Source organism: Piliocolobus tephrosceles, chromosome 5 (assembly GCF_002776525.5).
Source record: "Piliocolobus tephrosceles isolate RC106 chromosome 5, ASM277652v3, whole genome shotgun sequence".
Classification (NCBI taxonomy): domain Eukaryota; kingdom Metazoa; phylum Chordata; class Mammalia; order Primates; family Cercopithecidae; genus Piliocolobus; species Piliocolobus tephrosceles.
The window spans coordinates 162,396,499-162,414,963 of NC_045438.1; the positions used below are offsets into that span (position 1 = coordinate 162,396,499).

General features: G+C 44.5%; 1 pseudogene; it reads right to left on the bottom strand.

Moving 5' to 3' along the window:
• Nucleotides 1-3,447: 3,447 nt before the first annotated feature.
• On the bottom strand, nt 3,448-8,404 carry LOC111548601 (annotated as a pseudogene).
• Between the last annotated feature and the right edge of the window lie 10,061 nt (nt 8,405-18,465).

Here is an 18,465-nt window from a genome sequence, read left to right on the forward strand (position 1 = left end):
TGTTTTGAGAGGACTCTCGCTCTGCTGCCCAGGCTGGAGTGCAGTGGCGCCATCTCGGCTCACTGCAAGCTCCGCCTCACAGGTTCACGTCATTCTCCTGCCTCAGACTCCTGACTATCTGGGACTACTGGCGCCCGCCACCACGCCCGGCTAATTTTTTCTATTTTTAGTAGAGACGGGGTTTCACCGTGTTAGCCAGGATGGTCTCAATCTCCTGACCTCGTGATCCGCCCACCTCGGCCTCCCAAAGTGCTGGGATTACAGGCATGAGCCACCACACCCAGCCCCTAAGTAGAGATGTTTTAAAGTAAAAACATCTTTTAAAACGAGAAATGTAATTGTGAGTCAGCTGATGCTGTTGCAGCTTTGTTTGAGTCAACATTGAAAGGCAGAAGTGGAGGGTGAGGGTGGTGATCACAGACAAGGGCACCTCTCTGTTCAGGGGCCCTTGCAGCAATCTTGTGTCTGAATGTTCCTCCTCCAGACGTGTCTGCAGCATGCCTTCTGCCCACACAGAGGCTATATTCCACTCCTCTTTTGTGGGAAGACTGAATTTTAAAATGGAAGCTCTTCTGAAAATAGAGTCCCATTGGATCTGAAGCTTGGGTGTCATGACATTCCCCCAGTACTACTCAATGTGTAACTGTTTCACGACTTTTGTTGGATGAAATGAACAACATAAATTCCAAAAAACTTCACTCCATTTTTCTTAGACTTTCAGTCTTTTCCTGTGTTCTTGAGTGTTCTGCCTAAACTAGGAAATATTAAATTATCTAATTTCAGCAGTTGGAAGCTGCATTTGTAAATATTTTGATTAGTAAGTTTGTTAGACATTGTGTGGATAGACCTAACTTCTAAATTTAACGTTTCCATTTTTTTTTAAACAAAAAAAAAACTGTGACTGAAAATTATACCCATGCTGTGTGTGCAGATCACATACAGCAGACACTGGTCAATGCAGATTCAGGACAGTAGTTAAGTACATAAAGAAGGTTTGGTATAACAGAATATTTCCACGTCCCACAGGATTTACCATAGTCACTGAGCTTGGCTGAGACTATTAGCTTTTTTCTTCCCACCTGCCTTCCTTATTTCCTTTTTCCCTCTTTTATTCATTAGATATTTATTGAGTCTCCACTATGTCATGTGCTATGTTAGTGCTAGAAATTCCGTAATTAGAAAGCATGCATGGTTCCTATACTAATGGGGCTTAGAATCTAAGAGGTCAGTCAGACTTTAAATAATAGCACCAATGTACATAAATACACTGAAATAAAAGTGCTTCAGGAGAGTATGTAGCAGGGGGCCTAGAATTGCTCTGGAAGTTCAGAAAAGCTCCCTAAGGGAAAGAGCCCTAAGCTACACTGTGAAGGATGACAGGGAGCCAGCTAGGAGTCAGCAACTCATGCAAAGGTCGTGAAAACAGAGGACCATGTCAAAGATGTCACTATCTGAGACCAGTGGTGTGGAGGTGAGAAGATTTTACCAAGACAGTTGTAGGTAAAGAAAGGCAGATTTATTAGAGAAAGTATGAAAATACACTGTAAGGAAACAATGACCAGTTAGTAAGAGAGGAGCTGACTGTAAAGAGACAAAGGCTTGCTGGGGATTTTAGAGAATAGTGCTTATGCTGTGTGCTGAAGAGGGCTTTGTGCAGTACTGATAACACCAAGGTGGCAGTGAGCTTGCTTGCATTTTTCTATCAGCCAAGGGTCTGACGATAACTCGGTGTAGGAAGATAGTGAGTTATTTGCACAGGAGGGCTATGTGTCCTGGACCATGAAGAAAGTCACACACAACTTATCTGCTTTTCCTTCCTTCCTTCCTTCCTTTCTTTTTCTTTTTCTTTCTTTTTTTTTTGATGTACAGTGGTGCAATCTCAGCTCACTGCTACTTCCACCTCCTGGGTTCAAGCGATTTTTCTGCTTCAGCCTCCCAAGTACCTGGGATTACAGGCGCACGCCACCACGCCCAGCTAATTTTTTTTTTTTTTGTATTTTTAGTAGAGACAGGGTTTCACCATGTTGGCCAGGCTGGTCTCGAACTCCTGACCTCAGGTGATCCACCCGCCTTGGCCTCCCAAAGTACTGGCATTATAGGCATGAGTCACCGTGCCCAGCCCAATCTGCTTTTTCTTTTTTCTTTCCCTCAGTCTTGCCATCCTGACTCCTTTTCTCTAATTAGGACTCCACAAAAGATTTCCATCATTATCCAGAAAGAAAAGGGAAACATTGAAGAGTTTTAAATATAGAAAAGAGAGAGTCAGATTTTTGAATTTTTAAAAAATCTTTGTGGCTGCAGAAAATAGGCAAGAGATGGGTAGGGGAAGCTAGAGTGGATCTGGTGAGAAATGGTGGCCTGTGACTGTAGGATAGAGTGAGCATGGGGTGGGGAGGGTCCAGACTCCCTCCTACGTCTCTGGTCTGAACACTGGATGAATTCACTTGTGATACCATCAAATCTGGGACTTCTTTTGGCTGCAGCTTTTTTTTTTTTAGAGATACAGTCTCACTATGTTGCCAAGGCTGACCTCAGACTCCTAGGCTCAAGTGATCCTCTGGCCTCAGCCTCCCAACTAGCTGGGACTACAGGTATTCACCACCACCCCTGGCTGTCTGGAGATTTCCAATTATTGATTCAATCTCCTTACTAGTCATAGGTCTATTCAGATTTTCCATGTCTTCATGGTTTAGTCTTGGTACGTTTTGTGTTTCTAGGAATTTGTCCATTTCATGTAGTGTATCCAATTTGTTGGTGTACAATTGCTCCTAGTACTCTCTTACAATCTTTTTTACTTCAGTAAGTCAGTAGTTAATGTCCTCACTTTCTTTCTTTATCTTCAGCTGTTGTTTATTGACATAAAGGTAGGCTCTATAGCCACAGGCCCAGAGGCAGCTGCAGTAGTGGGGGAAAATGGAAGGTGGAGGGTGGAGTGTTTGCTGCAGGACAGCTGAGTGGAGGGTGGGGACAGGTGCCAGTGAGGAAGGCCCAGGGGGTTGGGGAAGCAAGTAAGGGCCAGGGCCAGAGTCTGCTTAAACTGGAACTACTGCCCCATGCCCTAAGGTCCCTAATTCTCGCTGTTTCCTGACCCCAGGCCAGGGTTGGGGGTCCTCTGGGCATCCATTTTCTAAAGGAACTGAACAGAGTACACACAGGAAAGGAAGCTGTCACCCTCTTGCCATACATTCTGGGGGCCTCTGTTCTGCATTCCTCCTTCTTCCCTTGCTTGGGTGGGGCCACATGATTGACAGCCAAACTCTGGGCTGTCCCACCACAGCAGTCTCTAAAAACAGCTATGTTTCAGCGAGGCATAAATCTTCTTCCCTGGTGTCCCAGCGCACCAACGCCACACTACAGCCAAGTGAGCTCTATAAGCACTGCTGGCCTAAATGGATGGGTTGGGGGAAGGGGGTGGGACAGGTGCTGGAGGAAGGGCTCTGGGGTCCATCACAGCACAGGAACAACATGCGTGGTGTTGGTGAAGCCAGGGTGTCACCAGGTCAGCACAATGACCACATCTTCCTTCTTGAAGAAGCCTCAGGCCTTACCAACATTGATGGCCAAGTTCACTCAGAGGTCCACGTCCTCAGCCCAAGGCTCCTGGATGGGGTCCTTACTCAGCACAGGGAAGAAGCCATGGTACAGGTGGGTCTGGTGAGCTGTCTGGGGATTCCATGTCACAGCAATCATAGGGGCACATGGGCAGTATCTGGCCACCTGGTGGGCATACCTGCAGACTTGGTGAGGAGGATTATGGCCCCACTGCAGCACTTGAAGGAGGCCTCCACAGTGCCACGGCAGTAGCTGCTGTAGGGTTGCTGGTAATGGGTGCCAGTGACAGAACTCCTCAAATAATTGCAAGTGGTAGATGGTGGCCTCTGCCTCACAGGCAATCAGGTGCTGCACGTGCACAGCCTCCAGAGGATAGTCCCCTTTGGCTGTTTCTCCAGACAGCATGATGAAGTCAGCTCCCTCCAGAATTGCATTGGCCACACCGTTGCCCTCAGCCCGAGTGGGGTGGAGGTCCTTGATCATGGCCTCTAGCATCTGAGTGGCAAGATGACAGGCTTCCCAGCTTGGTTGCACCACCCAATCATCATCTTCTGAGCAAGGAAGACCTTCTCTGCAGGAATCTCATCTCAACGGCTTGTGGTAGATCACCACGAGCTACCATAATCCCATCGCTGGCCTCCAGGATTTCATCAAACCTCCAACCCCCAACATAATTCTCGATTTTGCTGATTATCTTGATGAAGACCTGCCTAACTCCATAGACATCAGATGTCTTGCAGATGAATGACGCAAGTATCATATCGACATCTTACCCCCAAACTTCAGGTCCCGGATGTCCTTCTCCAACATGGCAGGCAGGTCCACGGCAGCCCCAGGAAGGTTCACACCCTGCTTGCTGCCCAAGGAGCCGCCATTTTCCGCCTCTGTCACCAGAAAGTCAGCATCCTTCTGCTTCACCTAGAGAGAAATTAGCCCCTCATCCACGTAGATCTTGCTGCCCACTTCCACCACCTTGCAGATGTTCTTGTAGTCCAGCCACAGGATGTTCTCTTACACTTTTCCATGTAGGTATTATCCAGCGTGAGCTTGAGAGTGGCTCCCTTCTTCAGTTCCACCTCTGCAGTGCCGCTGCCCTTGATGGGCCCAGATGGGATCTCAGGTCCTTTAGTGTCCAGAGCCACAGCAATGGGCTGGTAGAGGATGGAGTCAGAAGCAAAGCTTTCCACATTCTTGATGGTCTCTGTATGGTACTCATGAGTTCCATGAGAGTTCAGATGAATCACATTCATTCCAGACTTCATTGTTTTCTTCAGCATCTGTAACAGTGGGGAAGCTGGGCCCATAGTACAGATGATGCCAGTGCTCCAGGCTGTGATGGGTGGCGAGTCAGTGTCCAGGCAGCACATGTGCTCCAGGAATGTGTCAGCCATGGCTGCATGCAGCTGGTGGGTCATAGTGAAGCCCTGGCTTCACTACAGGGCTTCAACATGGCTTCTGAGGTCCTGCAGTGCTGACCGACTTGGGCTACGCTGCAAAAACAGACAGGTCAGGAGCCCCGAAATGCGCAGCTGCTGCGTCCACTTTCATTTCTAATTATAGAAATTTAAGTGGTCTTTTTTTCCTAATTCATCTAGCCAAAGGTTTGTCAATTATGTTGATATTTTCAAATAACCAACTTTAGATTTTGTTGATTTTTTGTATTATTTTTCTATTTTCTAGTTCATTGATCTCTGTTCTAGTTTTTCTTAAGGAAAATATATTTTTTAAAACATAAATTAGCTTTCTTTATTGTTAGCTACTAACTTTGAAAGTTTTATTCTTTTTTAAGGAAAATGTATTTTTAAAAATATATTAAATTAGCTTTCTTTATTGTTAGCTACTAATTATGAAAGTTTTATTCTGCACATGGTAATACTGTACAAAATTGTTTTTAAAAATTTCAATCTCCACAAATGTTTGTGTTTGAAAATCATCTTGTTCTTTTTCTCTAAATCCTTATGTAGTTGGAATCTATTTTATTATTTTGACTTTATTTTTTATCGTATTTTATTTTATTAAAGATTCAGGGGTTCCATGTGCAAGTCTGTTACATGGATATCTTGCATAATGCTGGGGTTTGGAATTCTAGTGAATCCATCGCCTAAATAGTGAACATAGTATACTCTACAGGTATTTGGAAAGATACTTTTAATGAGAGAGATAATAACATGTTTTATGCTAATGTCAATGATCCCAAAAAGAAGAAAAATTAATGATGTAGCAAAAGGACTTCTGGAAGAATGTTTCTGGGTTTGTTAGAGGAGGTGCCATTTAGTATGAAGTGGCAGGATGGCTTTGATAAGAGCATCTATAAGAAATCTGAGGTCCTGGGTGGGAAGGCAGAGAAAGTGGGTACAGATAGGTGAGCAAATCCGGGGGCAATTACTGCTGCAAGATAATCATTACTTCTCTGTGCCCTCATTATCTCTATAGCTATACTCTGGGATGGGATAGAAAATAAACAGAATAAGAGGCAGGGATTGGCTTTATTATTTCTCCAGCTGGGAAATCTGCAGTGTGCCCAGCAGTCCATAATGGAGCATGGGCCAAGGTCGTGGAGTGATGCAATTCATGAAGGACATGATTTCCAAATGGGATCAGAGATGGTCATTGTATGAGTGTGTGTGAAAGGTTTCAAACCTAAACGTTTGGAATAGATAACAGTATGTGCATCTTTATTATTTTAAAAATATTATTTAGGGCCCTCAAACAAGAGAACTAACTTAGATGTCTCATCCTCCGATAGGTCCTGCCTGTCTTACACGCTAACTTGATTGTCTTTCTCACATTGAATTATAGTGAATGATGACTAAAGTTTAGCTGGTTCTTTACTGGCTTGTCTTGTAAAGGTCCCAGGGCCTGTGTAGGATTGTCACAGAATGGGGCTGAGGCATGTGCCTTCAGCCTAGCTACCTCATTTCTTTATACCATGAGGGGAGAGGACTCACTACCATTTAACACATTTCTGTACTCTCTGCATTTCTTGTGGGTTATACTCAGATCTGGTGGCTTGATTAGCTTCAGAGTCCATCTAGATGGTGCTACGTTGTGTATTCTGTGACATCTGGGATACATCATGCCTGCCTGTTCCACTGTTCCACTTCCAGTAGGCTAAGGTTGATCAGTAGGTTCATGGATACCCATCTATTAGCAAGGCCTCACTCAACCTTCACTTCATGGTTTTAATAGCCATTGGTGATCATTCCTGATACCATTATTTCAACAGAGTTGCAAACTGGTAATTTTCTAATTCTAACATTCCTCCTCTATTATTGATCGTGATTTTTTTTTTTTTTTTTTTAGATGGAGTTTTGCTCTTGTTGCCCAGGCTGGAGTGCAATGGCACTATCTAGACTCACCACAACCTCCGCCTCCCAGGTTCAAGTAATTCTCCTGCCTCCACCTCCCGAGTAGCTGGGATTACAGGCATGCGCCACCACACCTGGCTAATTTTGTATTTTTAGTAGAGATGGTGTTTCTCCATATTGGTCAGGCTGGTCTCGAACTCCTGACCTTAGAGGTGATCCACCCACCTCAGCCTCCCAAAGTGCTGGGATTACAGGCATGAGCCACCGCGCCTGGCCAATTGTGATTTTTCTATAAATGAAAACTTTTCTTACATCAGCTACTTGGTTTCTCTGAAAAAAAAAAAAAAGAATACAGGAAAAACAGGATAGATGTTTTATTCCTTTCCTCTATTTATCAGTCTTCAGAATAATGAGTTGGCGCCCAAGCAACTCCCAAAGGTAGTTAACCAGTGAGTTGCGTACTGTGGTTTTTGTGAGAGGGTGGTATGGTGTATTATTATAAACTCTTGAATTTTTATATGTTTGACATTTTCAATCCATTTCAGCCATTATTCTTTTTTATCCAAATCATCCATCTCTAGCCAGTGAGTATCATTTCAAGTTGATGCGTGTGTCCTTTCAACATGACCCCAGGAATCTCATCTTTGACTGCTTCTTTGCTTTCTGTCTCAATTTATGCATTTCCTGCCCCAGACCTGGAAATGGCTACTTTTCTAAGGAGCCCTGGTTCCTTTTCGTGAAAGGTATATAAAGTTCACTATCTGAGTGCCTGTAAAGTCTTCAAGTTGTTTTCTAGGTTCTGCTCACCCCCTCACAGATCTACCATAATAAGTAGCATTGCCAGATGAAAATTCCTGGACTCCTGGTGGGATAGATCATCCCGCGGCTTTCAGCGAACTTACGAGGCCAACAGAATACAAGCCATTCAGATCAGCTAAGACATTCCTGCACCCGGCCCTGCTTTTGTCTCTCACTGCAGCTTTGCAAGAACACTAGGATACAGGATACAGCCAGGCAGCCCTAGCTCCTGGAGAAGTTCATGGCCACCCCATATGTGTCATGGTTGGGGTTGAGCCAGAGTCAAGCCAGAGAATGGGGTGTGGGACACGACAGCACCAGGGTTGGTCCCATCTCCGTCATTTGCAAGCTGGGTGATTTCAAGTTCATCCTCTCCCCTTCAGTGCCTGCAGGTTCCTCATTTACAGAAAAAGGAGAGGAAAACAATAACCTCACAGGGTCATTGTGAAGATTAAGTGGGACCTACATACAGCACTGAGCCCAGGACACTAAAAGACAATAAATAATAGTTTCCTGCCCTTTCCCATATCACTTACCCTCAGTTATATAATCAGATGGTTCAGAATCTAAAAATTCTGAGTTCTTCCTAAAGTGCTGCAGCTATTTTTACCTGTCCTTTCACAAAAGGTTACAGTCCTGTCCTGTTGTCGGGGAGAGGGCAGCCCTGAGTCACTTCCTCCCTCCCTGTGCTGGTCCTTCTGTGCCGAGCTGGACCAAGGCCAGGCTGCTCACCGAGAGCTGCCCATGCCACGAGGGCTTATGCTCGCTGACATTCAGGAGGGTTTCTGTAAAACCACGGGCTTTGCAGGAGACTGGGCTGATCTCCCACTTCCTGAATTGGTCATGCACTTTTACTTCCCTGACATCCTCTTTCTGAAATTGATCAATGTTTCTCCCAAAGTCAGCAATAACTAGCAGGTGGTTGATATTCAGATATGAGGCTGATGTCTTTGGACTTCAAACAAGTGATAAGACTCTTTCCTTTGAAAGATAAAAATGAATGTATAGCTGTGATCCACAGCTTAACAGCACCTCGGGATGACCAGAGAAGCTTAAAAATACTGACGCCCACATCCCACTCCAGAGACTCTGACCTAATTGGTCTGGGGTGTGGCCTGGGCATTGGAGTAGTTTATAAACACCCCCAGGTGATTCTAATGTGCAACGAAGGGTGAGAATGGCTAAAAAGTAAGTGCTTAGGTAAGTGCGGTTTCTCTGCCCCCAAGCAGGTGTCTTATCAGCTGGCGAGCCACAAAGTAAAGTTGGCCTTTTTTTTTTGCTTGCATGACAACTTTTTTATATATACTTTAAGTTGTAGGGTACTTGTGCACAATGTACAGGTTTGTTACATAGGTATACATGTGCCATGTTGGTTCGCTGCACCCATCAACTTGTCATTTACATTAGGTATTTCTCTTAATGCTATACCTCCTCCAGCCTCTCACCAACATGAGGTTGACCTTTCTCTGGCTTGCGGGACTCTCCCGTGTGCCATGCCTACAGGTGAGTCAAAAGATGGAAGCACCTGCCAAGTTACAGAAGGCTTATGAGCCATGCCAAAGGGTCTGGGCTAGCTCTTGTTAAACCCTTGTTCAAGCGTTTTCAGCAGAATGGCAAGTTGTTCAAGTTTGCACTGTAGGAACTATTGCCTGGCAGCACTGAGGAAAACGAATCTGAGTGAGGATGGTCACAGGAGGCCAAGAGACCACTGAGGTCCCAGCAAGAAGGTGAGAACCTGAAGAAAGGCAAGTACCACAGCAGAAGGCCGGGGCATGGAGGACAAGAAAGAGGCGGCTTCTCCTCCTCCCAGTGGTGCTGGCCCAGGACTCTTGGCCTCTCTGTGCTGAGCCCATTCTCCCTGTTGCCTTGTGATTTGTTGGACTTTTGTTTGCAGGCCTCAGTGCCTCCACTGACTTGTTTCTTACTCATAATAACGACTTACGTTAATTATGCTTTTGCTGTGGGCCAGCCACCCACTCAGAACGTCTCACTTTACCAATAAGACTAAAGCTTAGAGAGGTTAAATGATTTGCCCAAGGTTACACAGCCAGCAGGAAGTGAAGGCGGACACAGAGGCAGATTTCTGACCAGTAAACGGCCCATTTCCCCTTCTACCTGTGGTGCTTCTGTGCTTCTCCCCTGGCTGAGGCCACCTCCTTTTGAATTGAGCCTCAGAACCTGCCGCGCCCACAGGCACTTTCCAACTTTCTATCCTGGGGCTTCCTGGTCAGCCTGCCCTTGGAGTCTTGGTGCCCACAAGAAGGAGAGGGTCCAGCTTGTGGTTCCATGGACTGGATTGACCAACCTCTTGAAAGAGTTCTAATTTTACATTATTTCAACTCCTATTTCCTCATAACTAAAAAGACGCCCTGGTCCCTTAAGTTTCTCAAATGCTAAAGTATTGAAACTCTATAAATTCACCTTTTTTTTTTTTCCAGAGAAAATTCTTAAAAATAGTATTCCCACAGAACATAATCTTTGTGAATGGGTGAGAGTTATAGGCTATAGGTGTGAGTAGTTTACAAGTTCCTGTGTTAAGACTTTGAGTTCAGGTTCCCAGTATGCCTAGAGAAATCCAGAAGGCATAGGGGGAAGGAGAGAAGGGTTGCACTTTAAGAATTTCTGTGCCAACACTGTTTGAAATGCAGCCTGGAATTACCCCCACAATAGGGAGAACGAATATCTTAAGAAGGCTCCGTCAGTTTCCGGCGGTACCATTTCCTTAATCCATGTTACGTATTTTTTGGCCATGATTAGCAGTGAGTGAGCGCACACTATATGGAAATGCTGTGATAGTACCCTACATAGATTATCTCTCATTATGACATCCCTATTATGCAGAAGAGGAAACTGACGCTCCCAGAGGCTAAATAACTTGCCAAACTTTCCAAGTTAATATGTAATAGGGACCAGACGCTGTGGCTAATGCCTATAATCCCAGCAGTTTGGGAGGCCGAGGCAGGCAGATCACTTGAGGTCGGGAGTTCAAGACCAACCTAGCCAATATGGTGAGACCACATCTCTACTAAAAATACAAAAATTAGCCAGGCATGGTGGCATGCGCCTGTAGTCCCAGCTACTTGGGAGGCTGAGGTAGGAGAATCACTTGAACCCAGGAAGCAGAGGTTGCAGTGAGCTGAGATCAAGCCATTACACTCCAACCTGGGTATAGTAGCAAGACTCTGTTTCAAAAAAATATATATGTAATAGAAACTGTACTGTACAGCAAACCCCATGACATGTAACAAACCCTCACATGTACCCCCAAATGTAAAACTTAAAAAAAGAAAAGAAAAATAGAAAAAGAAACTGTACTTGAAAGTAGGCCTGCCTACTACAAAAACACCAGGCTCTTAACCATTATCTGTGTAGTTAAGACTCTCAGTAACACATTGTAGTCTACTGTGTATATTAATGTCCACCACTTCACATATTTTATCTGTTAGCAACAGCCTCTCTGAGCTTTGTATTTGTATATTTGACAGGTTTTTCCTATAGATAGCATTGTAATATTTCCATTTAACTCTATCCTTTGTAAAATGACATCACTGGTATATTTCAATTAGATTTTCAGTCAGTGACAGCTAATGAGCAAAGGAGCAATGATTACAGAATCATTTCTTCTTGGGATCTTGAGAAGAAATGATTCTGTAATCATTGCTATGGCTGTCATCACTATGTCCATGGCTATGTCTTTGCTTATTGTGTAGTGCAGCAGGGATACTGGTCACCTGGGCAGCCCGTGACCAACTGAGGGTTCATTTAGCCTTCAACCCGGTGTGGGGCATGGGATAAGTGTTCTCTCCCGGCCTCTGTTTTCTGCTCTGAAATATAAGATGTCTTGCAGCGCCAACCTTCTGTGACTGTCTCTGGCAAGCTGCTGGCAGTGCACTAGCAACTCTCTGAAGAGTCCTCTGGTTCCATGATTTTACAGCTTTGTTGTTGAATACAACAGAAGACTCTTTTAAAATAGGAACCCATCTATATTACACAGAACCTGTGTTTCCCAGTCTATGGTAATCATTAGTATCAACCTGTTGTTAATAAAAATAAGTAACAGTCAATTCAATAAGAGATTACTGACAAAACAAAATCAGCAGAACTCAGGCATTTCTGACCACTGGAGACTCCACTGATCACCCTAAAAAGCCAGGCAAGGCTGGGCGCTGTGGCTCACGCCTGTAATCCCAGCACTTTGGGAGGCCGAGGTGGGCAGATCATGAGGTCAAGAGATAGAGACCATCCTGGCTAACATGGTAAAACCCCGTCTCTACTAAAAATACAAAAAAAAATTAGCTGGGTGTGGTGGCAGGCGCCTGTAGTGCCAGCTACTCGGGAGGCTGAGGCAGGAGAATGGCGTGAACCCGGGAGGCAGAATGGCGTGAACCCGGGAGGCAGAAGAATGGCGTGAACCCGGGAGGCAGAGCTTGCAGTGAGCCGAGATCGCACCACTGCACTCCAGCCTGGGTGACAGAGCGAGACTCTGTCTCTAAAAAAAAAAAAAAAAAAAAAAAGCCAGGCAACTTTGAGGAGACTCAAGCACATTCAGCCCTGGACTGCCAGCACCTGACTCACCCATCCATCAGACGGCCTTGCCGGAGCCACCTGCTGGCAGTGTTGCTCTCCATATGCAGTAGAGTGTGTTTTTATTTTTAGGAATTCCAATCTCATCACCAGTTTGAAAGAGCTCTTTGGTGATTCTTTTAGGAAAGCTAAGAATTATTTGGTGACATGGGTAGTTTTTTCAACTCAATTAGGGGAGGAGAATTTTTGTGTGCTAGTAGTTTTTTGAGTACGGGAATTTCAAGCCTTTGGTAACAGAACTGTGAACTCCTCTGCTACACGGGGAGCACCCTGAGGATAGGACCCATAAGCACATTTGCCTGGCACACGGCAGGCACTAATCTGTGATTGTTGAATAAATGAGTAAATGATGAATGGTTGAATTCCAGGACCCCAAAGGCCTTTGAATTCAAATTTCTTAGCTTTATAAGAACCACTATATAAGAATCACTGAATTTACTTAAAGGCTACACACGCACACACACACACACACATACACATACATATATTTCTCTTATTTATGTTACAAACATATTGTATACATTTTATAGTTTCTTCTTATACTGAAGAGAGTGGGATGAGAATAATTGTTTATATTTATTGATGTTTCCAGTATGACTTATGATTAGAGAATATGGCTTTCTTTGGAAGAAAATGGTACATGAACAAAGGCAGGAAACCGTATGGGAGGGAAATAAATGCCAGAAGAATTTTTCTTCTTCATTTAGGTAGAACTGAAGAGCCTTTCAGGTTCTACCATAAAGAAGAGACTTGTAAAAACTTCAGTTTTCCTTCTATTGAGTTCTGTTGACATAATAACCCCAGCAAATATTTTAAAAGATATAGTATTCAAATAAAATAATCCCTCAACTATGAATAGGAGCCTTCATTTAGATAAACGAATATAAAATGAATCAACTGGTGCCAAGCAAATCTTAAAATTCATATAATTATCTAGATAACATCTTGAAAGTCACCCTCTGTCTTGGTCTGTTAGTATGATTTATGAGACTGTGTTCCTCTCCCATTGGGTAGACAGAATTGGTCCATTTTAATGTAACAGGGATCGCATTAGGCAGAGTGTGGGGTAGTAGTGGTGGTTGTTTGGAAGTTTAAATGTGGGAAAGGGGTGTGATGGATTTTTGCTTGGTCTGTGTAAACCCAGCATCCTCCCTGACCCCTGCCGCACTGTATTCTGCATTGCTGAAGCAAAGTCTGCAACTTCTTTTCCCAGTGTGCTTCAGAGTTAGGCTTCCCAGTGGAAAGTGGAAGAAAATAATTCTGTCATGCAGATATAATGTGCTGTTGCTTTTGGGGGGAATATCCCCCAAGAACCACATACTGCAGGCAAGCAGCTGAAATTATTGGTAGCAGCTGCCCTTGGCTCTGAGGTGCCCTCCTAAGAATCTCTTGCTTCAGTACTCCAGGGCAGCTGGAGTCTGGGTGGCAGCTTCCTCTAATTCCTACTGTTCTAGATTTAGTGAGAGCAGATTTCCTGACCTTGACAATCCCAGGCCTACTCAATGATCATGTACTTCCTTGGATTTAATCTCTTTCTGCTAAAAATGCTTGGTTTCTCCTTTTCTTTTCTTGCCTGAATGAACCCTGACTGTTAGACTATCCTCACCAACCTCACTCCAGATGAACCTGAGTCCCAGGGTTTTGGCAGTATTGGAATACGGGGTCGTGACAGAGCTGTCCAACACCCAAGGGTAAATGGAAGTCACACCCTGGGCAGCCCAAAAACAGGGGGTCAAAGGGAAGGGGGAGGAGAGCAGGAATGGAACCAAGTTTGGGTTGTCTGCAAGGATTAGGGCAGCATGGAGAAGCAGATCCTAGTAAGTCATCGAACAATTCCTAGTAGAAAGAAGGATCCTTTAAGGGAGTCTCTGCATGGGGGTGTTGACTGTTGGGACTACTGGGTCAGTTCTTAAAGATATCTCTGACCATTAGATGGCACATATAACAAGGAAACAGACCCCTCAAAAATAAAGTAAATGGAGTGTCTTCATGGGGAAACAGCATCATGGACAGATTTAACTTGGGACAGATTCGTCCCATTTCTTTATTCTTTGCTAGTAGTGCTAGACAACCACATTTAGCCACGGCCTTGTGGTAAGAGAAATGTACTTCCCTGCCCCTTGATTTGGGTTTTGGTCATGTGACTTGCTTTGGCCAATGGGTTGTTAGCAGATGTTGATGCAAGAAGAGGTTAAAAACACACTAACAGGGCTAGGCTTGTCCCCTTGAGCGTCTGCCATGACCATGGGAAGAATATGCCCTGGATAGCCAATGTCTCTCCAGCCCAGGCCCTAGAATGAAGCACAAGGAACAGAGATGCTGCAACTGACCCAGAGGCCCACAGGCACATGGGTGATAAATGCTTATTGTTTTTCACAGAGATTTGGAGGCTATTCGTAATGCAGCAAAATTATAGCAATCGCTACCTGATACAGATTGCATATGTCAAATCATAGACACTGTTCTTTATGGTGTAATTAAATAATTTTCAGGGATCACTTTGACCACGTTCAGTTTTTACAATCCATGCACTAGCTTTAGTCTCAAATTCACAAATGAAATGAGATCCCACCCTGCCTTCAATGACAACTTTGTTTAGTCTTGTTTCATAAGTAAAATTTGTGACAATTTGTTGCAGTTGATATCCTAGCTTTTATTTAGGTAATGAATGACAGGCCTAGAATTTCCTTGGACAAAAAGATCTATAGTTTCAAGGCCATAGAAATTATTTTTCTTGTTATCAGCATCTGAAACCTGTACTTTCAGATAATTTCACAGTTGTTTTCATCTTTCATTTTTCATCTCTAGTTAAATTTACACAGCGTGGAAGTATCTTTAAGAATGAACAAATTTTTTAAAAAGTCATGAACAAACTGAGAAATGTACATGATCATTCATTTGGCACCATCTTCTAAAATTTCACACTTCAAGGATAAGCAAAATTAGTATAATTCACTTCTTAAATTGCTTGCTTACTAACATTGTGAGGCAGTGCAAGAGGAAGGAGATTGTAGCTTTCAATAGATGTGACAAGGCAACCCTCCCAAGGGTATTAGAGAACGGAATGATGCTGACAGATGGCAAACCTACTGACCCCAGCCCTCATGGCTCCTTGGTGGGGGGCCTGAACTGTCTGACCCATGGTGTCCCCTTTGCATACTACACCCAGACTGTGGGTGGTCAAGGAAAATATTTCAGCCACCAACTTTTTCCACTTGCTTTTTGCTGCCCAAATTGAATGTTAGTGGTAAGCTATCCTGTTCAATAGTTATTTGAGATAAATAGTTCTTTAACATAAAGCTCTCTTCTTTCTACGGGGGTAGAGATTGGGTTATATCATTGTTGTTATGGTTACACACTCCTTCCTTGAGTTCAGATAGTGCCCCTCAGTAGCCAAGAGAACTCTGTTTATGTGAGCCTGATCCTCCACTCAGTCTAAGGGAGTGGAGTGAGAAATGACCCAACTAGTGTTTTCTGGTTTCTTATTGTCCGGGTCAAGGGAGGAACAGGAGGCCCCTGTGATGGGGCTCCCACAGGTACCCTTGCATCACTTGGCTCCATTTGATCCCACTTGTCCTTGCTCCCATTGTCTCTCCAGGTCTTGCATGATGCAGTATAGTGTGGCTAAAAGCATGGGACAGCTTGTGTCTGAGTCTCTGCCTCAACACTCATTAGTTGAGGAAACATGGGCAAGTGACTGAACTAATTCAGACTGGATCATCTCATCTTCAAAATAGAAGCAATAATAGCACCTACTCAGCAGGGCGCGGTGGCTCACTCCTGTAATCCCAGAGTGAGATCATGCCACTGCACTCCAGTCTGGGCAACAAGAGTAAAAACTCCATCCTCAAAAAAAAAAAAAAAAAAGCACACCTACTCTATAAGATTACAGTGATAATTAAATCAGATAATCCTATAAATAGCATAGCACAGATCCTGACACATATGTTCTCAGTTAATTTCAGCCACTGCACTATACTGGTAATTACTCTTATGAAGGGAAGATGCCATAGAGTATAGGTGTAGGTGTAGGGGGTTCCTAGGTGTAGGGAGCTTTGGGCAGAGTAACTGCAAAGCGGACAGTTCCTCTTCCACCATTTTACCCTTAATGTCAGCCCCCAGAGGATCCAGATAAGACAGTGGGGTATTGGAGGATGTGGTGCCCTATGTCCTGACCCCTCACAAGGCTCTGAGGCTCTTCTCAGACCTGCCAGGCCTAGCAGAGTGGCCTGCCAGTGAGGCGGCACAGAGCTGGCTGAGAACTGACTCCTGGAGAAGCAGGATGGTGAGGCGAAAAACATACCCAGCTTCCAGGGGCTGAATTTGACATCTTATTTCAGATCTGCTGAAGCTGCCCCAGGCTCCCCCAGGCTGCTGTCTTTTGTGGTTTGAGATACACGTCTGTCATTGGGTACATGCCGTTTGGGGCCACAGAGTGACAGGCAGGGCCATATCACCATGAGCCACGCAGCAACACCATCTCTGGAGCCACCACATGGAACAGCACATGCATGACATGCCTCTTGTTTCTGGGATGTGTCCAGCACTTGCCCCTGCCCTGTTGGGGTTTGGAAGAGAGGCATCTGCTCCACTACTCTGCTCCAAAATGCACTGCTTCAAGAAAAAAAAAGCAGCACTGGAAGGACTTGAGCTCATGCGGTTCATGGGCAGATTTCCTACAGTACAGTGTGGGGAATCTCACCGTGGGAGCCCTGCTCCACCTAGGGCAGGTTGGCTCCTGGCTTCCCTGTCCCTTAGCTTCACTTTCTCAAACTCACTGTAAGTTGTATTCACTCATCTTTTCACTACAGGTAGAGGGGCTAGATATTGTGATAAATGCCAGGGCACACAGTCTGCCCTGAAGGAACTGACAGTCGGTCAGAAGGGCCCCCAGGGGGCGGTGAGCTGCAATGTCCTATGGTACATATTATGATATAGCTATGGAGTGGAAAGGGGGAGAAAGGATAAGGAAGGACCTAGATCTTCCTAATGGAACTAGGGGTGGAGGGCATCAAGGAAGGATTAGCCAGGAACTGACATGTAAGAAGGGTCTAGAAGGAATTCCCCAGGGGGAGAAAAAAAACAAGCCAGGTATAAATAGGAGAAGGGATGCTTTAGCTGGAGAGAAGAGCACAAGAAAGCCAGGGACACGAGAAGCCTGGCAGGACACCGACCCCGGGAGATTCTTCAGTGTGGCTAGGATGTAGGGTGTGAAGAAGGAATGAGACGTAAAAAAGGTCGGCAGGGCCAAAATAGCAAAGAACTTTAGACACTTAGAATAATGCATTTACGGAACTTTGTGAAATAGTCCTATGTATGGAATAGGATCCACCTGTAAAGCCAATCAGTTGCCCCAGTTTCAGATGGCATCAGGGAGAAAGAACAGGAAAAATTAATGGAAGTACTCCTTCCTTTAAAATTAACATTTTTGTGGCCTTGGACGAAGGTCAAAGGTAAATCAACCGAGAAACGCTCTTTCTTAGACTAAAAACTCAACTGCTCATTTTAATGGAAGGAAAAAGTGAAGTCAGAAGAGTAAAGTGCCTTACTCAAGTTAGTAAGAGGGCTCAGACATAAACCCAAGTTATCTAATTTCCAGTCCAATCCAACACATTCATTCATAACATGTTAGAAATAGAAGATAAGCTGCCTTAGGGAGTCTGGTTTTATACCTGAGAAAACAGAGATGTTCAAGAAGTCAAGTGAGGTCATGAAGTCTTAAAGTTTCCAATGATAGAGGCACATCTTGGATTCAGAACTCAAAACCGCTAACCCTTAACCCCTAAGGAATGTTGAGGCATCGCTTCTCCTATTTACACTGGCTTGTTTTTTTCTCCACCTGGGGAATTTCTTCTAGAACCTTCTCACATGTCAGTTCTTAGATAATCCTTTCTTGACACTGCCCCCCAACCCCAGTTCCATTAGGAAGATCCAGGTCCTTCCCTATCCCTCCTCCTGCCTTCCACTCCATTGATGTGTCATGATTCAGAGCTCATCTAATTAACTACAAATTCCTTACTCCAGGGGAAGCAGCTCTCCTTGGAAGTGGTAACTGGCACCACCTTCGTTAGAGAAAGAGTGCATCATTCTATAGAAGCTTAGGGAGGTCACGGGAGGTGATTTGCAAAATTTGCTGCCCCATGCTTAGAGGACCCTTTCTTCCCTTTCTTTTTTTTTTTTTTTTTTTTTGAGGCAGAGTCTCGCTGTCACCCAAGCTGGAGGC